At 34.8% G+C, this 27,333-nt stretch overlaps 1 protein-coding gene across 15 annotated transcripts in view; it reads right to left on the bottom strand.

Annotated features, from left to right (window-relative positions):
- The window catches only part of ADGRL2 (adhesion G protein-coupled receptor L2), a 532,296-nt gene that overhangs the window by 172,766 nt on the left and 332,197 nt on the right, over positions 1-27,333 (bottom strand). The gene's annotated exons all lie outside the window — the stretch shown is intronic.

Here is a 27,333-nt window from a genome sequence, read left to right as displayed (position 1 = left end):
TTAATATTTTACTTTATTTAAAATGAAGTTTGATAAACTAATGAGAACGTTAAAATACTTAATCTGTTTAATCGTTTAAATTAAACCGTTCTCCCTAGCTGCAGCTGGTTCAGAAAATATGGATAACGTACCCAGCCTGCCCCTACCCCTCTCCCTCCAGCACACAGATCCATAAATAGAAGTGAATAAGTTAAATCTTGGCATGCCACTTCTGAAAGGTTACCAACCCCTGTCTAGTCTCTCTCAGAAAAAACTGAGAGGTTTACCTTGTGGAGTTTCCTGTTGAAAGAGGGAAAATAAAGGGAAGTAGGCATTCAGATTTGTAAAGTGCTATGGGATGCAGAGAGCTCTGTTCCCAGCCCTATATTCTACAATATATTTGAGAGAGTTTGTCTGTATGTGTAACTCTGTCTGTTCAAGAACTCTTTGTAAACAGTAAGAGATAGGAATAACAAATTCGGAATGCAGCTTTCTCTTATCAAAACTTAAAAGCAAGGTTTGGGTTTGGTTGTGGCAGGAAAATGGGATGTGTCCAGAATGGAATTGCTTCTCATAAAACCATACAGAAAAGAGACAACCACCAGGCAGGTGAAAGGGGCTAGCTGAGGTTTTAAATAAGTAAAAATTTTAAAAATGCATTTCATAGAGCCGGAAGGGATCTAGAAATCATCTAGTCTAATTTCCTGTATATCACAGACCATTACATTTCATTCTGAAACTCACACACAGAGCCCAGTTAGTTTATTTACTAAAACACTTCAGTTCTCAAGAGACTAAAATACATCTCAAAAAAGGATGGGGAGGCAAAGATTTATGTAGACATGTTTACAGACTACTATGTCCCAACAGAAAGCCTATGTCCCTGAACTTTCCAGTCATTAAGTTTTCCAATTTTAGAAAAATATCTATTAAAGATCATATAATAATACTGCCAAGTAAAAAGGTCAATTAGTGCACCACTACTGCTAAAACCTTCTTCCAAGCTCCGCTAATGAAGTACAGGCAGTCCCCGAGTTACGCGGATCCGACTTATGTTACAAACGGGGATTTTCTCGCCCCGGAGGACTGGAGCGGCGGGACGCCTGGTCCCGCCGCCCACCTCCTCCAGGGCGAGAAAAGCTGCTCCCCGTCTCCCTGATCTGCTGGGGGAGCCAGCAGACCAGGGAGACGCTGAGCAAAGCCGCGGAGGACCCAGGCCTGGACCCGCGGCGCTTCCAGCTGATCTGGAAGCGCCGCGGGTCCAGCCCCAGGTCCTCCGCCGCTTTGCTCAGCGTCTCCCTGGTCTGCAGACCAGTAAGACGCTGAGCAAAGCCGCGGAGGACCTGGGCCAGACCGCGGCACTGATCTGGAAGCGCTGCGGTCCGGCCCGGGTCCTCCGCCGCTTTGCTCTTTGCTCCGCGTCTCCCTGGTCTGCTGGGGGGGGGGGGGCGCAGCTAGTGCCCCCCCCAGCAGACCAGGGAGACGTGGCGCAAAGCCCGGGGCCTGTGGTAGAGCAGGTGGGGCGCTGCCGGTTGGTCCCGCAGCACCGCTCCTTAGCGCTACTGGACCAACCCGGCAGCACCCCAGCTGCTCTGCCCCAGGCGTCCTGATTCAGCCGCTGCTGATCAGTTTCAGCAGTGGCTGAATCAGGACGCCTGGGGCAGAGCAGCTGGGGTGCTGCTGGGCTGGTCCAGTAGCGCTGAGGAGTGGCCGCGCTACTGGACCAACCCAGCAGCACCCGAGCTGCTCTGCCCCAGGCGTCCCCAAGTCAGCCGCTGCTGAAACTGACCAGCGGCTGACTGCAGGAAGCCCGAGGCAGAGTTGCTCTGCCCCGGGCTTCCTGGAATCAGCTGCTGATCAGTTTCAGCAGCAACTGACTTGGGGATGCCTGGGGTTCTTAAGTTGAATCTGGATGCCAGTTCCGGCTTATATACAGATTCAACTTAAGAACAAACCTACAGTCCCTATCTTGTACGTAACCCGGGGACTGCCTGTACTGGAATATGCCTTGGAATTGTTTATTGTCCAACTACATTGTCTTTGTTGGCAACATAAGAGACAGTTGCAGTCTTTCCGCAAGTAACATATTTACATTTATTAGATGCTCTGAATATTCAAGACATGTCTAAACCATCAACAAGGTTATTTAAAAGGAGGGGGGGAACCATAACTTACTTTAATAGTTTACATTAATGCTAGACAACTGGGAAGCCATATCACCTCTTTTAAATTGAAAGACCAGGTTTTTTAAAAAAAATGACAGAAGCAATACACAACTCTGTTTAGCTAGCATAATTTTAACTATTATGTTCAAAAGCTTCAGAGGAGTAGCTGAGTTAGTCTATAACAGGAAAAACTTTAAAAACAACAAATAGCCCAGGAAAGCTCATGATACCATCTACATATTTTGTTAGTCTTTAAAGTGCTACCAGACTATTTGTTGTTTTTAAAGTTTTAACTAATATGGTAAGTGGTCAATCTGCAATCCACTTCCAATTAAACAGGTTGCTTATTGCAGAGGAAATGGAAAGGCTAAACCAGCTCCATCTAAAACTGGTCAACAAAGGCTGTATTCCATTAAAAATATTGCAACCCTAAAGACCTGCCCAAGGAGTCTTATCTTTGGTTCTGTATACAACAGTCCACATTAATTAACACTTTGAAGATTTGGTGTCTAACACAAAACATTTCTGTCTGTGCTGTACAGATGGAATGCAGTATCAGGGAAGGGAATAGCATAGTAAGTACAAGATGTGACCAAGGTCACCCAGTCTTACAATAAAAAGTCATTTCTATGCACTCAGCTGCCTTGTGCTCTGAAGTGATACATCAATGCTTTAGCAAAGCCTGAAACAGTATGGGATAAATATACACGCATCCTGAATCTAAACTGAAGCAGAGATCACAAAACTCAGTCCCTCGTAATTATAACAGCACAAGTTTACTCAAAAAGGCGGCTCTACCTGTATGTGAAGCAACACTAAACAAATAAATAGTATGACATCATTTATCCCATCAAAATGCAGCAACTCAGTGGTCTGCCTCAATAATTCACAAGGAGAATAAATGGAATTCAATTAAAAAGGGCAAAGATGTTCATTCCTCTTTATCATTCCAATTTGGCTCAGCTCCATTCTTGTGTTTTCACCAGGTATTGTATATACATTACTACATTGAGTGCCTCTCCTGACAGGCTAGTTCAGCCCCTTCTTGTTAACACAGGATACAGCATGGACGCTCTGGGGAGTTTTCATTCAATAAGCTAGGAAAGTAAACCCTTGCTAGTGCTAATCAGAAAGGCTTTTCTTGGCTCCAGGCACTCTCTTTTTGCCAAGTTTTAATCTTTCTCTTTTGCCTCCACTAGATCCTCAGAATCATGAGGGTCACCCGTTACTCATTAAATTACTCCTCCATTTCATTTCAATTGACACTGCATCACTGACTGAGACTACTTCAACTCAAAACAGTTACACTGAAGTTCTTCCACATTTTTTGGCTTCAATGTATTACTGAATCTTGCTGATGCCCTAATGATAAATCCCCAGTACATGAAAACTGGGGGAGGGAAATAGATTCTTTAAGTCAATTACAACAGTTATCGGCTGTAATATCTTAGTGTCATGCTGAGCATGTTAAATATGCTGATCGCTTTGGACACCAGAGGCACAGTCTGAGGCTGTTTGCAGTTCTCTTCATAAATAGTTCTAGGCTGTTGAAAATGCAAAACAAATAGCTCTCATTTTCAAACCTATATAGGATAGATTTTTATGATAAAAAATAAACAAGGGAATAAGAATAGCTATGAAAACACACAGAACCACATGAGAAACCAAAAGAAACAATGTTATAGCTAAAGAAAATTCAAAGGCTTTTCAAACTTCTCACAGATGAGTAAACTGCAGAATAATCCTTTATTTTACAGAGATATATCTTTCCTTTTAGATAAGAAACCACCCATCTAACATCAGACACACACTGTAGTCTTATAAGACAGTAAAATGTTTGTTGACAGTCTTGACAAGGATTTGCAAAGGCTCATTTTCCTGAAAGATGTTATGTCATTTGATTGAATTCTTTCCTCCTCCCCCCAACCAGTATTTTTCACAGCGGAGAATTTGTTTAAAGTAGAGGTAGGCAAACAAAATAGAACTATGATCAGACAAGCCTATACCTCTGGAATGGATGTCACATGATGCTTTGTGCAGCTGACTACAAGGATTTTAACATAGTTGATACACTTCATGACCTTTCCTCTCTTGGCATAAGAGCAGAGAAAAGTATGTCAAAGAGACGAGAGGTTCAGACATACCTTTTATATCCGATACACTGAAAAAAATTTCACCACATCAGCATAGGACGCATCTACATAGGAAAACACAACCAAAGTCCAGGAACCTAGTTATACCCAACAGATGCTTAAATAGTGAACAAGGACTCATCACTTTTTAAACGCATTTCATAACTGGGCTAAATAAAACCTTGAGATCCTGACTGTACAAACTGCAACTGTGTTAAATTCGGGTAAGGTAACAACTGTTCTGCAACGTGCTCCTATGCTGCAAGAATGAACAGACCTTTAAAGATCTGGATTTAGCAACATTGCTCTGGCTGGAAACACACTGTTATACTCTAATGCCCTAATAAATTTGTTAGACTATAAAGTGCCGCCTGATTCCTTGTTGTTTTTACAAATTCTTTTTTTATGTTATTTGCATGTGAGAAATTTCCTATTAAATATATAGGAATATCATGACAGCATCCATTTCAGTAGCTTCCTGCAGGATAAAAGTCGGTTCTTAATTTGGCCCTTTTCCATATATTATGTGGAAAATAAATTTCTATACAGGGTAAAAATGATACTGTTCACAGTTTTGAGGACAGGTCCATAGAGATGAAAAAAATCACCTTCGATATTTTCTTAAATCAGATCAATCAGGCGAAAAACAAGTCGAAAATTAGCTGGGTTTTTAAGCTATCAGAAATATATTATAACAATACACATACCTCACTGGATGTAATTAGTGCAATGATGTTTGAACCATATTCCTTTTGTAATCATCAACATCTGGATGATCGTGACCTAATCATTGTGCAGTGAAATATGGGGAAAAAATCAATGGTGGAACAGAAGATGTAATGCTGATTGTGTTTGGCTCACTGCACTGAATCCTTGATTAATAAATCACTGTTACTAGCCATTCAGTGAATCAATATTCAGATTCCCTCTTGGTCTATCCATATGACCACTAAATGAAATAATAATGACCCAAGATCTGTCATATATTAGGTCAACAATATTACCAACAGAGATTTCTTGGGAACAGTGAGGTAATCTAGGAAAAAAAATAGCTGATCAGCTTGCAAATAAATGTGGAAAAGCTGTAACTACATATAAAAAGAAATACATATCAGGGAGAGCCCTATTTTTAAATATCTGCTATTTCTTTATAACTTCAGATATTAATATTTAACATAGGACTGTAATAATCCACTTTATGAAAGATTGTGTTTATAAATGTGCATATCTATGGACTTTACTATATACTTTCTTCTTTTTTCAAACATATAAACCATCCCATTTTTTGTTTTGTTTTAATAGCAGCACTAATATTTCTTTGATCGGAAATACTTGTTTCCTTACCGTGGTTCTGATAATCAAACCTCAAAGGACCACAAACTAGTCCCATTAAAAACCAACAACAACAAAATAAAAAAAACCTTCTACAATGCTTTCAATGAAGCCTTATTCCCCAAGCACTTTACAAACCATTTAATTAAATAAAGGTAGTGCAACACCCCTCTGCAGACAAACATGAAAGCTACTGTGCACTCTCCAGCATCCCACATACAATCCTGAGTCATGGTACTATTAAAATATCTAATGGTAATAATATCTAAAGCGGGGGGGAGGAAGAGGGAGTAAATAGTCAGGACAAAATGCTTAGCCCTTTAAAAAACGTTTTTAAAAATCCATAGCATACAACCTTTAAACTACGATCAAAACAAGTATGATATTCCAGAGTGAAAATCTGGCTTGTATGAGCCGGGCTGTACTGTATCGAGATAACTCTCCCATTATGAATAACAGCAACAAAAAAGCAATTCCTCCTGCCAATCACTGACAGCAAGTAATTCCTCCAGACATACTAATTTACACAGTGGGGGAGCTACACAGTAGAGGGCTTAAAACCTACAAATAATTAAAGTTAAAAAATGCCTCTCATCTCTCCTCCTTCCTTCTCAATTTCTTAAAGCTCCAAAACCATGAAATGATATAGTTAAAGCTGGACATGCAGCCTTAACTCTGTCCATCATATGTACCAATTACTATACGGTCCTTAATTATATATCATCTTTATACAATTGTCATGCATATATCTTCCAAGGAATGCAATAAGTTTTACAGAAATCATTCTATAGACAATCTAACTTGGGCCTGATTACACGCTGAAATGTATGTAGGTGGAGGCCTGTGCCCATTTAGAGACTCATTTACTTCAGTGGTATTCTGTGCAGATACATGGGTTATCCATGCACACTGCAATGCAGAATTAGGGCTAAAAAAAAATTCTGTACAACTAAAGTATCCATGCACACAGTGACCTCTCTTACTTTTGCACTAAAAAGGGACTTAACTTCAGTGTTGCATGTGTCTGGTACTGTCTCCCTACATGAGGGTAACTCACCGATTATGAGCTTAGTGTTATTTTCAATGGGTTAAAACTCTGTCAAATCAAAAAGCTATTATACCATCTCCAGCAGCTCCTATGTTCTATTCCTGGGAATGGAATACTTAAAAGGTATTTCTCCTCAGTGAGGGCTATTTTCATGTCTAATTTCAATCTTATGCTCCCAGACATTTCACGCGAGAGCTGAGAACTACTTAAAGACCTATGTAGAGATGGCAGAACAGTTTTTTTATTTGCATTACTTTGGGGGAAGATCAAAGCTAGAAAATATAATGTGCAAATTCTGCAATGTTATAAGCAATTAAACCCAGGATTTTGAATATAAACCTTACCTAAAGCAATTACGAACTTAACATTGTAGCTTAATTTCAGTTTACCCTTTTCTTTTCCCATATACCTTATGTGCTCTCTCTCTTGCTCTCTCTCTTTCCAGTGACAGTGGGTACTAATATCAAATATTCAGTAAAGATTTAAGGGCATTATCTGAACTACAAAAGGGAAAATTATTTTTCTTCCTCTAACTGTAAAATAATGTGCAAGTCCAACAAAAGCCATCCTGCACAAAATGAATATTGAAATAAATTGATGAGAGAAGAACAGCAAACAGGAAAATAATAGTACGTACTGGAATCACTGAAAGCACCACGCCCTGGTCTATATAATAACAAGCAGAGTATCCACACTACCAGGTCCGTTATTTCAAAATAAGTGGCTGGTTATTTTGAAATAACTCCTGCTTTCCACAAAGGAGCCTGCCTTGGTCTAATTTCGAGACTTCCCAGTAGCGTGGCCATACTATTTTGAAATAATAACTCCAGAAATAACTAAGTCATTTTGAAATAATTTCCTAGTGTAGATATACCCTTCATGTCTAGGCTCACTTTGAACTCTTACAATACTAATTTCCATTATTCCAGTCCAGGCAAAAAAATCAGGTTGCATCTCAGTTTCATTTTAATTTTTTCTCCAAAAAATTGACATATTAGGAAAGTAACTACTAATGTTATTTAACTTATTCAACTTAAATCTGACTCAAAGCAGGAGCTGTCCTTGTATATATTTATAATTATTTTTATTTCTGACAATCATGCCAGGACATGACTTGGGAAAAATTTAATTCCTTCTACTCAAAAGAACAGTTCAAAATTCCCAGTAGGCAGAGTTTAAATCTCAAGGCTTGGAGATGTGTGACATGTAATATGCTGCTATTTTGCATTACATGCTGTTGACTTTTGAGTATTTTATTAGTGATACTATTAGTGGCACTGTTTCTTGTACCAATAATAGAAATTACTTTTAGAAACAATTAACTACATACTCAATTTGTCTGCTACCGTTAATGTGTACACCACAAGAGAACAAATGAAGTCTGCATTTGTCTATCCACCTTATTTATAAGTGAGAAGTGGAGAAGGTTACAAAATTTTAATAAGAGCATTATATTACGGCAGCAATAATCTAGGTGTTTTACTGGAAGTGAAGTGGATTACTGTAAATGAAATTTTAAAATGTCCTTTCCATTTTACAGATAACACAAAATGACTCTTTTCATGTCTCCAGCGATAAGGATACATTTGCCACACATTTAAATAGTGCCTTCACCCTATCCGCCCCTGCTCATGAATTAATAATTCAGTGACATTAATACAAGAAGATAAATGATAAAGAGGTTACAGCACAGGGGCCAACAGTATATACATACGTCTTTTAGAACAGCTAATACCTCTCTGACAATTTCAGTTAGAACTTTTTAACAGTTTTCAATGGCATTTTTAGAATCTAAGTAGCAGCTTATGCACACACTATTTCACACAACTCAAGCTTAATAAATCTCCTGCTGGTACCAAACAATCATTCTTGAGGATTAAAGTACATCTGCTAACAATAATAAGCATTTTTATATAACAAAATATATAAAAGCCGTCTCTACTGAACTGTCAATCTTCTGAAAAAGCATCTAAAAATATACATTTGTCTGGCATAAACTGTACCTTTATTGGTCAATTGGTAATATTAGTTTATGACAACAATTAGGAGTATTACTATGTAGTGACTACAAGTAAATTTTATTCTTTGTCTGGAATTATTTTACTATAGAGCTGTTTTCAAAAATTTGAAAAAAGAAAAAGCATATTATTTATTTGTGTGTGTGTTTATCCACACTCACAGACTATTTTAGACAAGAGCCTTGTAAGAATGCATGCTCTAAGTATATTTTCAGTAGCTGAAGTAAGTTACCAATCAATTTCCAAGTGTTTATTACTATACCAAAAGTTACAATTTACATTTCGACTTTTAAATGAATACAAACATTTTAAAGTTTTTAGTACCTAAGACTACTTACATTCACCCCCAAAATATGTGTTGATGTAAACATTTACTACTTTATTTTTTGTTTGTTTAGAAATGGAAACTTAAACTTTGTTAAGAGATACTGGCAAATCTCAGATACTGGAGTCGCTTGGCTTTTTTGTTTTATGCCTCAAACTTTATCAGTGTGTTGATCTCTCTCATAGCATGCATTCCTCCTGTTGTTTGCTAGGCTTGCTTATTATTAAAGATTTACTGTAGTCGCAGTAGCCCCATGGTTATTTTCAAATCCAGATCACAACCTTCCACAGTTGCTCAGATTAGCATTTGCAATTTAATCAACTTTAATACAGGAATCAAACAATGCTGACAATAAATCTAAGCAGCTATTTTGCACAAAGACATCTGAATATTAAATATGAAATTTAACAGGTTTTAATCATTAGAGTCTTAAGTAGTGTGAAATATACATCTTCCCTAATTTGGTAAAATGGAATTTTCACATAACACTCACCAAACTGAGCACAAAAAGACATTACGGCATTTCACTAAATTAAAATTCCAAATCGCCAAAGCAAGAGTGTACAATTTTAGATATTAATACTTTAAATCAAACGGCTTCAATCAGTTTCATTTAATACAATTTATGGACGCCTTCCACTTTGGTAGCAAAGTACAAAATGAAGTCAATTAAATTTTAACATTCTTTGTAAGGTAAAGACACTTTCAACAGAAAACAATAGGACAACACAGAAAATAAGATTGTTTTATCAAAAAGTCTCCGTTGTTTGACACACAATATTTTCGTAAATAGCGTTTTACACATTTACTCACCTCAGATTCAGGATGAAAGAATAGCTGACAGAACAAGGAGAGAAAACTAGATTTAGGAAAGGATGTTTCGGCCCTGCTAGACTATATGAAGCTGACAAAGAGAAAAAAGTATTCACATCTAATCTAGACCACTGCATTTTTACAGTTTTCCCAAATATATCTCTCTGTATAGAATCCTTTGCCCCACCTCAACTATTACCACACACCCTAATCCTTGAATAGGTTGTTTATTCTTTTTATATGTATCAGTAAAGGTGGTCACAGTCTTTTGGGAATCTCTGTGATAATTAAAAATCAGAAAACACGGTAGGCATCACTAAGTAGACTCTTTCCCCCAACCCTAATAATGACTCTCCAGAAATCAATTAGAAGCATACCGTACAGGAGAGGGGGAAAGCAACTGGAGCATGGAGAGCTGAAACAAGGCATGCTCCCTGTGCTCCCCTGAAGTAGAGTGGTAGTGGGAAAGCCCTTGGGTAACATATAAAGGGAAAGGAAGCAGATGGGACTGGAAAGACCCGGAGAAGAGAGGCACCAAAAGGAGCAGGACTCTACTGAAGAAGTCTGTGCAATGGAATGAAGGCAATAAAAGTGACGAAGCTGTCCAGGAGTCTGTGCAAAATAAAGATGCAGTAGAGGAAGCAGAAGACTGACACCTGAAGAATAAAATACAACAGGGAAAAAGAAAATGCTTAAGAATACAGGGAAAGCAAGGATGCAACTGGCAGAAGAACTTACAGGTCTAAATTATCTCAAGGGTAATTTGTTTTCTTTAGAGTGGGCAGTCAGCATTTACCAATAATTGACATACTATTACACCGTGGGATCAATGTACAAGCATTATCTCATATCGTAACCACAGAGAAATATTATGGTAACTGTAAATGCTGACTTTAAGAAAGTTAACTAACCAAAATCACAAACTGTACATTCATTTGGTTGAAGATGGTCCAAAATAGCAATAGATGTGTGAGAAAAGAAATAATTCTAGCTACAAATTATATTTCAGTGATCAAATGGCAATACATGATGTGAGACAAGGGGCTTTGTGTATGTGTGTTCAAACACACACACAAGAAATATATTATCTGGAAGAACTTACTAATAGTTTAATGTTCTGCAAGTTACCATGCTCTATATATTACTGATAATTTTACAGTGATAAAAGAATATATAAAAGTTAACTATCAAGTATCGGCTATCAAGTATTGGCATGTCTGCTACAGTTTTTGGATAATTTTTTATTCAGAATCAAATCCAGAAGTGCAACAGAGGTATGACTGAAGTAAATGACTAGTTTATTTGTAATATATTATTAGGGACAGCCAAAGAAGGGAGATTCTTTGTTTTTAATTGGGTCGGGGGAAAGAGCTTTCAAAGTCTATTCTTCCATTAAACAAGAAGACTGATGACTCGCTGACAATGAACCCAGCTTTCTTATATTGCAGATTTTACAATACTATTTTTCATTGTATTGCCTATGAGTCAACATGCTCTCTAAAAGAGCCTTTTTTAAAATATGATACATTCAGTCGAGAGGTGAATTGGTGTGTTTTGAACTAAAACAATATTCAATATTCTCCAAAAAAAATATTCTATATGAAATACTTTATGCATTAAAGTACAGACTACAGCATATTTTTCCTCAGTCAGTACACCATAATGACCTCTAAGCTACAGATCGAGACCAAAAATAAGCCAGTGAATGTGCGATCCTGAACAGTATGTTTGTGCTTTCTCACACTGTGATCATCTACTAACTAAAGGAAGCATGTATCTGCTTCTAGTACACTAGGACTGTGAGCCAGAAGACTTCACTTCTGTTCCTGTTTCCTAACTCTGGTAGTGAGTTGCTGGGTGACTCCGGATAAGTCCCTTACCCTCTTTTTATGTCGTAGTTTTGTCACCTGTAAATCTGTGATAATACTGTTTACCCATCATTTGCAAATGCTTTCAGATTTTCAATTAAAACGTGAATATGTGTGTGTGTGTGCATTTATACACTCAGGGAGACATGGATTAGAAATATAAAAGCCAATCAATCAAGAATAAGAACTCATGGAATATCTTTCAACTTGTGTTTCTTTTTTGCTTATTTTGCTTTGAAAATATTTCTCTCTAACATACTGTCAAAGCAAGGAATAAACACACACTCCTAAACAAGTCAGCTAAACTGATCCTTTCAGTTATATAAATACTCTGGTAAACATTTCATTCAATTTTAAGAGTGTATTTGTCTTGCAATGATTATAGTTATGGTGTCAAAACCTATTCTCTTCAACATGTAACCAGTGAAAACATCAATTTCCTAAGGCCTGAGCACTGCATAAAATTTATTTGCCACATATTTTGCAGTTGAAACTCTATTAAGTAAACCACAATTAGGAAAACTGTATTATTTTTTCTAGTTGCATTGGGATGTCGCTTGTTAAAATACGGTCACACATACTGCAGCAGGGTAAGAAAAGTAACAGTGTTCTTCTATCATAGACCAAGGCATCAATAATTCAAGTTGATTGAGAAACGCTATTCAAAAAATGCTTAATTGTTAAGAATACGGTATTAGTAGCAAACACTGCAAAACAACTGGAACCTTCAAGCAAGTTTACAAATATGAAGATTTTGAACAACCAAGCCGTATTTAGTTGTTAGTTACCTGACTAAAAATCTAACCTCTAAGAACTACTTCATACAGAAAGCGGGATAATCCAGGCTACTATCCCAGCTTGCTGATCAGTTGTTACAGACCAGCTTTACTCACAGGAGTAATGACTGTTAATCACGCTACACTGAGTGGCCTAGGGCTTGCTTACCCAAACCCCTTGTTTGATAATTAAGAAGTGATTGAGAGAGATGCTGCCAGGGCTAAATCCCATTTACTTCACTATCACACACCCACACAATCTGCCCTATGTACCCAAAGTTCTTCTCCCTCTTCTCCAAACTAAAGGTGCTTTTTTGCTATGACTTCTGATAAGGATCTGAAGTCAGTAGAGTATTATGTACGTGTAAATGTACATGCAGGAACACTGCAGCTGCAGGCCTGGCAGCCTATCCTGTCTAGCCCTGTGTTACAGGATTTTGTTTAAATTTTACATAGTTTTGGTTTTATGGTTTTAACTCACATAATCTGTAAGTTTCCTTTTCAGCACTTGATGATTATTTTACTAAATGCGAAGCAATATATGAAACCTTATCAGTTAAAAAAAATCACAACAAAGGATAGGAATTACACAAAATCTTTTCACTTACAGGCCTCTGTCTGGAGTTGGTAATTGGTGTAAATGCACTGTTATCAAGGCAAGGTGCACATCTCCCTGGACCTAGAATGCCATCTCTCATAACTTTCCAGAGTCGACATCTAGCCCATTTGCATTCCTATACAGGGAGTTTGGACAAGGATTATTGCAATCTGGAGGCTGGCAAACCACAATTGTTCATCAAGCCCAGCACTTTCATGTTTATATGTCCCAATGTTTTCTATAATGAATTCAGTTTATATGCAGACACTAGAAAATTTCCAACTTAATAAGGCATTTCTATCATTGTAATCTACACTGTGCCAAGTTACTTTTTCTTCATTCCCCAACATAAGCAGTCAAGAAACAAAAGGGAAACAAACTGAACACCACCAAGCCATTTACAATCTATTTCTGAATGATAAGACTTTATTGCCCTTGTACAGATTAAAATAAACTATACGGGTTAATATAATCTTTAATTTATTCTCTCAGGGTTCTACGCTTTTAAAAAAGGGTGTAGAGAAATACAGGATCTTTTTCAACATTCTGTTCTTTGAAAAGTCTTCATTAAAATGGAGATTTTGACTTCCTGCCTGTAACAGAGAAAGGACACATTTTGGTTCCACATGTCTAACTGGAGATAGTTCGTTTTCAGATTCCAGTGATCCTTCTTATAATGATCTTATTTTTATCAAGTAACTAACCAATTTATGAAACTTTAGAGTGGGAAAATAGTAAGAGGAATTACCTCCATTTCCTGATCAATAATTATGGTATTATAGCTTTGTTTTATTATAGAGCAACTGAAGAAATCTAGCTGTCAAATTAAATTTGCAGCATGGAAATAATCTTATTTTTCCAGACCTATGAATGTCAGATAGCATTTGTATATTATTCCATATATTAAATACATATTTAAATACTATCAATGGATAATATCAATGCATTTTTAAATACTATCAATGATGAATTCTAAACCATAAACCCATAGCAGAAAAATATGTTTTCCTATAAGGGAAAGATTTATGTGTGTCTGTACATAGAATGAAACGTCAAGTCTCGCTCAGTAAAAGAACTTCTCCAAGGATCAAACAAATGTAACTCAAGGAGCAAACGTTTTCGGTTTAGGGAGAAAAGACCTCTTTTCACCACTTATGAGTTATAATTAGGCTCCAAAGTCACACGACATATCAGCAGAATGCTGTCTTCAGAAACACTAGAGTCAAATGGTATCACCCACATGGATAGCACTTGAATATGTTTAGAGAAAACCATCCTACAATAACATTTTTTACATTACTTATACATGAATAATTCTCAGATATGAAAAAACTATGGAAACTAGATTATATGAACTAATTAGGGATGGAGGTGTGGCATTTAGACACATGATTTTTTTCTCATCAAGTAAAGCATTAGCAAAAAGCAGAACCTATGAATTTTTTAAACAAAACACACAAAAAGAAATTTAAATATAAATAGGTAAATAATTACAAATCACTGGAAAGGTTTTAAGAAGCTGTTACAATAATCAAATTGTACTACACCAAAATTAACTCATGAATGACATTTTCTTAATTTCTCCAAATCAACTGCTAATTCATTTCTAAATAAATTTAATAAAATGTGTACTCCTAATATCTTCTACTAAATTTAAGGTGACATTTTAATTTATATCTGACTTTATTTAGTCATGTTAAACTTTTTCTCCAATCAACAGTTGTTTCCAAAGTGGAAATTATATCAAACAAAAATACCGACAGTACTTTTAAATGCAAGTACTAATTTTTCATTTTGCATAACACATCCAGTATGGTGAATGCTATAAGAACAAGAATTATATGGCAGCTTGACAACTACTCAGAAACAAAACTAACCATAGCCAGACACTAAACATTAAGAAACTATATTTTAAAAATCAAAACACCTATGTACACCCACTTACAGTCGACCATTAATCAACATATACTAAATAGGGTGATCTTCCTAAATCACAGTATTATATACAAATTATAAACCATCATATAACTTACAAACAGTTTCCATTAATTTCCTTATATGATTGTATACACTGATATTTGTTCGTATATCAAAAATAGTTTAAAGTTGGAAAAGATGTTGCTAAAAACATAATACCTTAATGTGTAGCAAAAATATTTAACTTCCCTGAAAATGAGAGTTAAAAATGAAGAATTTAATTCACAGGTGTGTTTCTATGGCACATTGCTCTGTTTTATTCTATGTTGTGGATTTTACATTCCATTTGCCTAATACAAGTTTTATTTATCATGATAGATCTGCTCTCTAAAACAGACAGTGAAATACACTGCAAAAAACTAAAACTATATCCTCTCTCTATGTATGAATGTTGTCTACGGGCAGTTAACTATGATTTGGTAGAGTAGCTTCATTTTTAATGCACTTTACTATTAAAATCTTAAAAGCACAGACTTGCATTTTGATTTACTGTCATGTGTAACAGCAGAATATTCATTTAAATAAAAAGATTCAGTATACAATTTGTGCAAAAAGGCTAATAAAAACCCAAATCTGTATGGCAATGGAGATCTTTTTTTATTTCACATTTGTATATAAACATTTTAGAACTATATAATTAAAAGTGTAAGGGTTCTGCATTTAATTAAATGCTATTGTATAATATTATATGTTATAATTTGTCTTCCTAAGGCATCTAAAAGTAGTATTTATTTACTGAAACATGCAAGTTGACAATGAATTAATATACTGTTAACCTATTGCTTTTTAATCTTTCCATTATGAAAAAAATATATAAATTCAATTTTTAAAGTGATGGTTTTCCATGCTGAACAACAACCGGGCTTTTAATACAATTTATTACATTTTATGATGGATTTTAAGTTTCTTTCCACTACTTTTATTTTTCATTTTATTCTGAGTCTTGACTTTATTCATAGTCAATGCATATAGGACAAGTGTTGTCCTCAGCTATACGGGCATGGCTCTTTCAGTTAAATCGATAGGTGCCCCATACACCCCAAGTGTAGAATTTGTCCCTTTGATTTTTATTTTTATTTTTAGGCAAAAGTTGCAATCCTGTCCCAAAGTCAAATATGAACAAAATGTCACAACAGTCCTCATACCTACGGATGTTTCCTAAAACAAACTGTGTTACTCTTAGCTCACAGAATCAGAGGGGTAGCCGTATTAGTCTGAATCTGCATATACGACAAGAAGTCCTGTGGCACCTTATAGACTAACATATTTATTGGAGCATAAGCTTTCGTCTGACACAGTGGGTCTTTGCCACGAAAGCTTATGCTCCAATAAATCTGTTAGTCTATTATGTGCCACAGGACTACTCATCATCTTAGCTCATAATTGTTGTTCTTCATGAAAGATCCAAAATTATAACGCTTTACTGCTCCACTCTATGCATATAGAAAATAAGTGAATTACTAATTACAATCCAGTTACCAAAGTAACTAAAAATTAAATTTTGAATAATCCATTATTTATTTTAAACCTTAAGGAGATGAAAGTTATTCACTAAAACACATCAGTATGTTAGCTACACTAGCAATGTTACTTTATATATTTTAAAATATTGGCAAGATTTGAGCATGTTTTTACTAGTTTTCAGTAATCACTTAACAGTGATATGAATTATGTGGCTACAAATTTGTCAGTATTCTTTTTCCCCCCTCTATCAATACCAATATCATGTTATTGCATTCACATACACTTTCATGAATATAATATATGTTCATGCAAATATGTACATACTTGTTGGAAGGCACTTCAGTAATGAAAACAGCAGTGTGTAAATTTCCTTAATTTGAAAGACCTAATTAAGACTTCATCTTCATATAATATGCAAGCAAGAGAAGATATTTTGGTGTTTGTTATTTTTTAAAAATGGATTTTAAATACACATCTTCCCTTTATTCAATAATTTGCATCTGAAACCATCTAAAAATCTATAGTAGTTATATTTATAATTTGTATTTATAAGTTCAGGTACAGGTAAATCTAATTTACAACAGGGCCTTGTTTTGATCTATCATTCCACTTAAGTGTCTTCCATTGATAACATGTAATTAGTTTGATTAAATGTAACTAAAATCACAATACATTGATTCCCACACTGTATCCTTTTCGGGGGGAGCATAGGGAGGGGAAGAAATGAGGAGATGGAAAATGTTAAGAAGTAGGCAATAGCTTGAAAGCTATCCAAAGGGAAGCAATTCAAATACCACATTTTGTGGCTTTCATTTCTTTTCATTATTTAAATGATTCCTACACCAGATTTCAATAAAATAAATCAATGGGTAATGGTTCCTATATTTCAAAATACAAACTAAACTTGTAACTAATTAGAAATTGTGGTAGCTTCTGTTATTTAGTTTCTTAACAGACTTGTGTTCACAAGAATGTACCTAGCAACATCTAACGATAAGTAAAACATACATTTGTTTCATACTAAAGCTAAAACTGAATAAGATTATTTCATGCAAGTAAAAACTACTTTCAAAAATGCTTTCAACATAACATTTTAAAAACATCATTGCCCTACCTTCAAATTTGTGAAATTGCAAGTGTAGAGCTTAATCCTAGCAGTATTATCCCCACACAGAATTGAAGTTATACACACTCCCTGAAACTTATTGTATTTTGTTGAACAATCTTCTCTGGGCTGAATTTCTGAGTAATCCTTACCTCACAGGGAAAAAAAACCACACTGTGTAGGAAACAGATTATGTTCATTGCCTACCCATTATTCCTCAGTAAGATTAATTTTAAAAACCACTCTCTTTTCATCATAAACTAATATATTTTCACAAGCAAATCAGGATGCAACTTTCAACCACCAATACCTATCAAATTTTTTATAAAAGACAGTATTTATATATTTTCAGGAAATTTTACCGCTATAATCCTATTGGAGTGTAATTGCTGTGGCTAATATTCTTACCCTGTTATGAAAATGCTCCACATAAACGTGGCACTGAGTTGTTAAGATAATACATGATCATGCTGTGAGAGGGTAATACCTATACAATAGCCCTTGCCAATACTATAAATCTCTTTATTAGACAACAACCTATTACAGCAGATCTACTTAACTGTTTCCCTACTTAGAGGGCCATTTGGTGTTACAATAACAAGCTGACTTTTCACATTAGCAAGGATTAGCCAGTATAAATAATAAATCGGCACTGAGATAGTGCCCCGTTAGACATAGTAAACCTTTTCTAGGTGTTTAAAATGATAATCCAAAATGCAATAATAAGACTGCATACCATTGTACATATGTGTATTAAGTTTACTACTCTGAAGTAAAATGATGGAAAATCAACTCTCAAACCAATTTTCTTGGGGGATTTAGTACAAGGAAGCATGTTATTGAGTGCTGTTTCTGTTTTATAGAATGCACAAGTATACATAATGGTTTCTCTCACAACAGTATAATAGCAAATAGCTTGCAAACTTACTGAAATATTTTAGATGAAAATTATTTCCACCATTTTTCAGAGTTAACTAGTGCAGAATTTATTTAAATACCACCCATTATGCTTCTTGCTCAGCAAGCAAAGCAATATTAAAAATTATTTTTTTGACAAACAGATCTTAACTTTTTTGAAGATCATCGTTTCAATGTCTCGAAATTTACAATGAAAATTCTAAACTTGTACTTACTGATCATTTCATTCATTGTTTCAAATGTAAGCCTTCTGGCTTCTTAAAAGAAGTGTTAATTATTTACAAATAATCTTATAACTCATTATTCTTCAACATGCATTAAGACAACAGTTTTCAAGAAATCTTAATGTTGGATTCTTAACCACTAGTTGTCCTGTTTAAGTACCATTGCACTAATTACTCAATGTAATTATGAAATTCACTAACATTACTGGTTATTTTGTAAAAGCATAAAAATTAAAAGAAAATTGCATCTCTTAAGAGGCCAATTATAATTAACATTTAAATGGAAAAGATGTATGTTTTCTGCTTAGAGTCTTTGCAGACAATTTTGTATGTCCTCCAAGTTCTATGTTGTCTATCTGACATCCACAAGACATTTGTTGAAACAGAGGAGGCAGTTTATGCAACTAATGAATTTGCTGTATTTTGCTTGCCAAGGCTTTTCATAACCATCATAAATGAAATAAAAATATCAATTTGACGTACAAGAACATCATTTCCTGCAATTCTTTTTTTATCATTTCCAGTAACAAAATAAAGGGACTTCTCTTACGTCCAAAACAATTATAGTGTAAATGTTGACTTCTTGACTTTTTATATCTTTTCCTGTTGTCATCTCTGTTAGTGATGGAAAATCCTTTAAACAAGCTTTCTTTCTGCACTGCATGAGTATGACAGAGTGCTCAATGAAATGAAATTGTATTTACTGGAAACATTTCAGCCCTCAGTGCCTTGATTATGTTGATTATCTCATATACAAGCTCCCTCTGCAGGTAATAAGAAGGATTAGCAAAAATATGTGAAAAATGTGGCTAGTAGCTAGAAATAAACCATGATAATTGGTCACCAAGTCCCCCCAAAATATCCTTTTCCTAACTTATCTGATCCAAACAGCTACTGGAGAAGACATACTTAAAATACTGTTGCTGACTCTACAGCACTATTCTTGCCCTTCGGCATAGCTATGTATATAGTTTTCTATCTAAATTTTCAAGATACACAAACTTCTTTTTCAAAGTCATCTAAATGCTTTCAGAGTAAAGAAAAATACTGTTCTGATTACACACAAGTTAACCTGAAATGACAGACCACCCAATATAAGACAACACATTCACCCTATCTGGTATATCTCCCAAACTTAAAAGCAAACAAACAAACAGCAGCACTGTGGCTGTATTTACCAAAGACGATAAGACTCCATGCCACCGTAAGATAGGTATCTCCACAAAGTTTAGAATCAATTAGGTTGAACACGGATATGTTAAGTTTTATTTAACTATTTAAAAATTAAGTCTATAGTAGTATGTATATAATATTTATGGAAGCAATCATCTTGTTTTTATAACCAGTTTTCATTCCACTGAAGGAAGATTGATTTTATGGCCTTCCAATGAACATATTCATTCACTTGAAATGTCCTTCATAATGTATATAACATGAATTTTCTTAATAAAATCTTTTCAACATAAATGGAAAAAATACTCAATGAACCTCCTGCACTCAGTCTAGTCTCAAACAATTAGAAAGACCTAAGTGTGGCAGCAATGTTAATGTCTTTTTCTAGCATGGAAAGAAAGAATTAGACTAGAGAGTAGTTAAGCTATCTTTCTTCTCAGTAGCAAGTCCTACAAGTAGTGACATTTAAGGGAGGACGACTAATCGTAATTTGCTGGTCTTGCTGAAAAAAATAAATATAATACCTAGCTCTTACAAAGCACTCCTTAACAGTAGATAGACTTCAGAACCTTTAATGTATTTATCATCACATCTCCCCTGTAAGGTAGTGTTACTACCCTCCTTTTTATAGATGGGGGATGTAGGCACAGAAAGGGCTAAGGGACTTGACCACATGTTCATCATCACATAGGAAATCTGTGGTGGAGCAAAGAAGTAATATCAAGCTAAGTCAAGTCCTAAACTATTGCACTTAGCACTGACTCATTCATCCTCTTTAAAAACTAAACTAAAAATATAGTTTGCTATGCTGTCTATATCAACTTACATTAAAAGGCCAAAAGAAATCTGAGAACACATATTCTATTGAGCATACAGTGGTTAGACAGGACAAAAAATGGCAAATTTTGGATACCCACTTCTAGACAATGGCTGGCACATGTTGAGTTCTTCCTGTGGCAGGAAGTTTTTAGTGGATGGATCAATAATCTGTCATTATTAGGTACTAGTATGTAACTCCTAAAATGGATAAAGCAGAGAAAAATGGGGCTGGGGGACAATCTCAACATGATGACGATCTTTGCAATATTCAACAAGATTATGGATTATGAGGGGGGAGGCTATTTTATTTTTCCACTCTCAAAGATATCTTTTTCAAACTCCTGTGAGTAGAGGCAGTTCTTCTATCCCCTCCAGTATCGCCCTGTATCATCTATAATATACTGTTTATTTCTATCCCCTCCCTTTTCTCAACTTAGCCAGCCTGACCATTAACAAACCAGAACATTAATTCTTCTTTCACTCACACCAGTTTTACATTAGTATAGCTGCAATGATTTCAGTACAAATCTACTTACCCTAAACATTTGCCAGTATAAGTGAGAGGATAATCAGGCCTTTCCAGTCCACCTTTAGGGAATACTTCAGCTACATCGTATCTGTAAACGTAAACCTTCTGATGTCTAAATGTAAAACCTACTAAACAAAATACTAAGAGCAGATCTTTTAGGAGCCATATGATTTGTTTGGACCTAAAAACTATGTCATCTCTTGTGTTCTAAACACAAACCTTTCTATTCAATAAGTTCAAATAGAACAGTAGAAATTAGATCTGTCTTCTGAAATGCAAAAATTAACAATTGCAATAGTAGTTGTATTGTTTAAAATTCATTTTTATTCAGAATTGACATTAATCATTGCTCAACACTGAGGAGAGGTTAGTGGGCAGCTGTGTCATAGTACATTATATAGTTATGGCAGCTAAAGAAAAAAGGATGGTGGGAAAGGGAGAATACTGCAATCGATGCTTGGATGGTAAGACCGTCCATGCACACCAAATCCCATCAACTACAAAGCAAGTATTAAAGTCTCAAACAAGGTCAGTCATCTCCACCCTCAGCTGCCAGGACCAATTTTTGACAGTAACGGATTTTAGATTATTCTGTCATCTAGATTTAGAGCAATAACCAGTTTAAAGTGTTGACTGATATGAAAATACTAACAGAAGACACAAAGAAAGGAAGAGACCTCTCTAAATTACATTAGTCCTGTACAGACTAACTCGGCTACCCCCTGAAGCTTCTAAATTAGAGTGAGTATTCTATCACATCTATAAGCAATCAAATAAATACAAGTAGCTCAGTTTTTAAAAAAGCACAGCTCACACACAGTGAGTTACTGTGACAGTAGTACAATATAATCTATGTATAGCTTTTGAAGATGCAAGACACAGCATTATCCTTTTCTCGAAAAGCCAACAATAATACCAGATAAAAGAACACCTTTCCTTATTTGTCTTCTTTATAAAGAATGGTGAAATATAGTCCATTATTATATAAAGTATCAAAATATCAAAAATCTTTTACTCTATACTACATTATAAGTTAGCATCTAAATATTGTCCTGGCTATAGAAAATTTCTTAAGACAACTTCTGTTTTGGCTTGTACTTGGCTAAGCATTTCTAGATAATCAGGACAACAATTAAAATGAAACATTAAAAAAAAAAACAGCCTTAAGTGTAAAATCCACCCCGTGTTGTTCCTGCAATCTGCCCCTATTCTCTTCCAACATGACAACTTGGGCACAAGAAAGATTTGTGGGCAATTATGTCATGCTACATTATATACTCAAGGAAGCTGAAGAGGGAAAAAAGGATGGTGGAAAAGATTTGTTTTAAAACTGTTTTTTTTTTAATGATATTCTTTTCTGAGGGGTTTCATGCTGCAAGGAATCTAACAAGACAGACTTAGACTCTGTCATGTTTACACGATAAAATGGAACAACACACTTCCATGAAAAATTGTACTACTTCATTACTTTAAAAAGAAAACAAATTATTTTAAACTTCATGCCACTAAAAAGACCCATGGAAAAGGCTGACTGGTTTTAAATAGAGCTCTATGAAGCTTTCAGCATTGAAATACAGAGTTCAGTTCCCTTCGTGCAAATTTTAATATTTATAATTGCTCCTCGCAGATCAAAAAAATCAATGACAAACAAGACCAAAAGATATCCCATTTTCCTCAACATACATTCCGGCTTCATACCGTAATTAATACTATTCTCTGTAGAGGGAGACATTTCATCCTGGTTTAAAAAAAAACACCTAACATTTCCCCTACAGCAGAAATCTGATTAAATCATCCCTATTCAGTGACATTTGTCCTCTCTTTTCAACCACTTTCCTCATAAATTTCAGTAACCTGACTTTATGACGGGCTCTAACATGTCACGTAGCCCATTCATGTAGCAAAATCAGTTCTGGTGACTGAAAGATGCAAGAGCAAACTCCAAAGTACCTAGTTAAATCTAGACTGCAACAGCTTTTTCAGATACAAAAATTCCATTTCATAGTTTATAAGTAATAACTAAAAATAAAACACTAACACCAATAATACTCCACAAAAAAGTTTTATATTAAGAAGTAATGTTTCTATTCTGGTGGTAGATGAGCATGATTTTTACACTACAAAAAGGAATGTGGACACTGTTGGGGCCACTCTGAAATTACAATTTTATCTCTTGCCTTTCAGTCTGAAATGTCTGCTAAGGTATTTACAGACAACAAGCTAGACAGGAGAAATAACTAGTTGTGATCACTTATCTAAAAATAAATTATTGCTTTAGAGAATAGTATTATTCCCTCTGTTTTGTGAAGTTATTGTTAGACTTTCGACTTATCTGCAAATGCTATTATACGAATAAAAATAGAAATGCTTACATGATACAAAGGAACAATCAAATAACAGATCCGATGTGTAGCCAATTTTCTAACTATACATGAAACATGGTAACTTTTTTATAATATTAAGCAATTTAGACACTGCTGGCAAATTCCTACTAACCAACTTAATCTCATTTCTAGTGCTTTTCAGTGTAAATTGATTTCCCCATCCTAACCGCCACTCTTAGCTGCTCTGGTAATTGAACAAATTCATATGACTAAGATGGGATTTTACTTATCAGCACATAACACATAAAATCTTCTAAAAAGATGAAGTATATTACTTCATAAAATTGCACTTTTGTTGTAATTAAATAAATTGTATTTAAGCTTGCTCTGTACCACAAAAGCAATCAATAACATTTTGCAGTAGGCTGCACTTTACCTGCAGGTGTTAAGCATTGTGTTTGCTTCACTCAGTCTGCAATGCTCTTGATTATTAAGGCTTTCTAAATAATTTTTGGTAAATAACAGGCTTGTGTAAGTTGAATCATAGCAATAATGACTGATGAAAATCAAACAAGAAAGAAATCACGACACATGCAAATTATATATTTCTTCAGAGTCCTCAGTTTAAGATAATGAGCCATAACCTGGGCTTTGCTATAATTCAGAATCTGATCAAGGGCCCTATTCTTTAAGAACTGGTTTTAAATTATCAGTTTGTATCATAATAGAGTTGAATTCGCTGTAATACTCATTAAGCAATGCATTTTTACAACTTAAATCACTATCAAGAAAGCAGTATACACTGCTCAGCTCCAAAATGTTGGGACCTGTATATCACATACTGACAGGTGAAAAAGTGGAGCTTCAAAAAATATGGTGATTGAGCAGGCTCTTTAAGAGTGACAACTTCGATTTAATCTTTTTACTGGACACAGCTCAGACTGAAGTGTGTTCATTAACTAAAGATTGAATATACATATTCCTATAGATGTATTCAAACAATACAACAAGCCATACCTATATCTAAAGCACCACCTACTAATCTTATTTTAAAAACTGACAGAAACCAAATCAATATTGAAACCTATTTCAATATTAAACAGCATTGTTAAAAAGTACCGAGAATGGTCTTTACATAGCATTTTGCTTCTCCAGTTATCCCGACATCTACTTATAATAAATATAAATATAAGTATAATAAAGTGATTGCTAAAACCTTTTAGGTTTTTCTAGTTTAAGGATTTGAAAAACAAAAATTTTAAAATGATAGACTTGCTTAAAACTGTGCATAAATACTTCAGCAGAATATTTTGCTATTTTATGCTATCTTTTAAAGTCAGAACTGTATTAGTCCTACACAATGCTTAAAAAACATGGCATACCTAAGTAACATGATCATAATTTCACTAAAGCTTACTATAAAGTACTATGATTTTTAACTGACTGCTTGTCTACCTGTGATAATATGATTTCAATTATCTGCCAGATATAGCTTAACTTCTTCTCTTGTACTTCACCTGGTAACTTCATTAATGGCTACTTCAAGTTCTTGTTTTATCTGTCATCCCCACGTTCTTCCCAATGGAAAATATGATGGCTCAGGAAAATATATTGCAATTATTTAAAATCTTTTTAAAAGTCTAGAATTACTGGCAAAATTATCTTTACCTGGAACTACACTATGTTCAGCAAAAGCGGTTTAGAGAAAAAAATCTACAAAATGAAAGTCAAAATAATACATGGAAGTGGTGCAAGCAAAGCTAGTAAATACCAGCATCAGATCAACTTTTTAGGCCAAATTGTCCAGAAAATGTGGATCATTTTTTGCTTTTTATGCTTTAATCTCTGAATTTCCTAAGTGTACAAATTTCCCTATACTGGATGCACACTATTAATAGCTAGGCTTACTTAAATAAAAACATTTTCCTATGTGAATTTACACAAAATGTACTGCAGGCTCCTTATTTTTTCTAAAAGTGAATTTACAATCCACCAAATTACAACGTATTTACCAAACAACACTGTAAATTCTTCGATTACTCTATTTAAAAAGATTTAATCTTAGTTAAATAGGGACTCACTTTGAATGATCACATTTTTCAGAAACAAAATTCCATGCTTAGTATGTATTATTAAAAATATTGCACAAACTATTAAACCTTTTCCAGCCTGATTATTTTAATTTCAACAAATTATTTTCTGGCCTAAGAAATGTCCTCTAAATAATCCCAATTCCTGTTTAAAAGCATTGGAAGCTATAAAAAGAGATAAATAAAATGTGGAGAAAGTCCTTATTTGATCACTTCAGAAGCTAACTACTAAACAAACTTTGGATTTTAAAGCTCTCCTCTTGCTCATTGCAAGGAAGGAAACACCCAGAAGCTTGGTGTTAATGTTTCTGCTGATTGTGAAAATTGCTGCAATAAAAACTCCAACTGCTTGTTTTAAATTAAGACTTGCAAGACTACATGTAAGATTTGTATCTTTACATTAGTTTTTAAAACATTTGGAAGTTTGGTGGCTCGCTTTGATGTTGGTCTATTAATGAGCAGGGGAGCCAGAAGCCCCCCAAAAAATGTTTATTGCACATTCTCAAGTCAAAACCTGAAGTAATTGGTTTGTTCTACCCCACATGATTCAATATCCTGATTTTTCCCAACCAACAACTCCCAGAACTATCTGAATGTCTCTGTTCCTTTTCTGTTGCCAACACACAGAAACCCACGGTGATTGAAAATGGCAGCTGAAGTGCTGCTGCTCCACATTAATTTTTCTCTAAGTGGTCCAATTTTGTCATCTGAATGTTGAAATCTTTCTTCCACTGCATTTTATATCTTCAGAGATTTGTCAAATTTGGGATCACCATCACATAAACTGAAGTGCAACATTTTCAAGACAATTTTTAGATTATCCTTAATAGCACTAAGGATAATGCGCTTTCTTTATAGCACTCTGCATTCAAAGCAGACTAGTTAACAGCAACTTAAGTGCAATAATGGCAATTACATCAATATGTTCCTTTTATACCACCAAAGGTACACTTTAGACAGCTGAAGACATTAGGCAAATAAACTGCTGAAAATTACCTCAAAGTAATGACACACAATTTTAGGACCACTAAAACGCATCTATCTACAAAATACTGAAATGTTGTCCATTTAAGGGTAATAGACGTCTAAATATACTATGTAATTAACTACAGTTTTCTTCAAGACTGTTATTCCATGCAGCTCAGTTTCTCTGTTAAATGAAAGTAAAAGGAACTCTTTTGAACATTAGTAAAGAATACCTCTTATAAGAAAGGAATGTCATATTCCCTATACTACACAGTGTGAAGAATCCATGAACCTACAAAGCATTCAAAACCACTTTTTTAAATACATGCGCACAAAATAGATAATACTGTATTCATCTTAAGAGGTCTGGGAGATGCAAACTTGTTTTGCCAAAGTAGAAAGACCAGAATGCAGTCCCCAAGAACCATGGACTCTCTGGAAAAGGACTCAACTTACTGAAGGATAAATGCATTTTGCTTGGCTCTTGCTTTCCCAGATTATGAATATTGATTTTTTTAGGCTAATGAAAGGGTAGACTAAACCATAGTCTTTGTAAATATGGGGAAACAATATCTAATGAATAAAAAATGTGTAAATTGGACAATTATGGAAACCAATTTAAAACATAGTGGTAAATATTCTACACAGGCCTTGCTATACCTATTTTAAGAATAAGTAAATACAATATTT

This window comes from Pelodiscus sinensis, chromosome 9, assembly GCF_049634645.1.
Source record: "Pelodiscus sinensis isolate JC-2024 chromosome 9, ASM4963464v1, whole genome shotgun sequence".
Classification (NCBI taxonomy): Eukaryota; Metazoa; Chordata; order Testudines; family Trionychidae; genus Pelodiscus; species Pelodiscus sinensis.
Note: the sequence above shows the minus strand (reverse complement) of the source record. Positions and strands in the feature narration are given on the sequence as shown.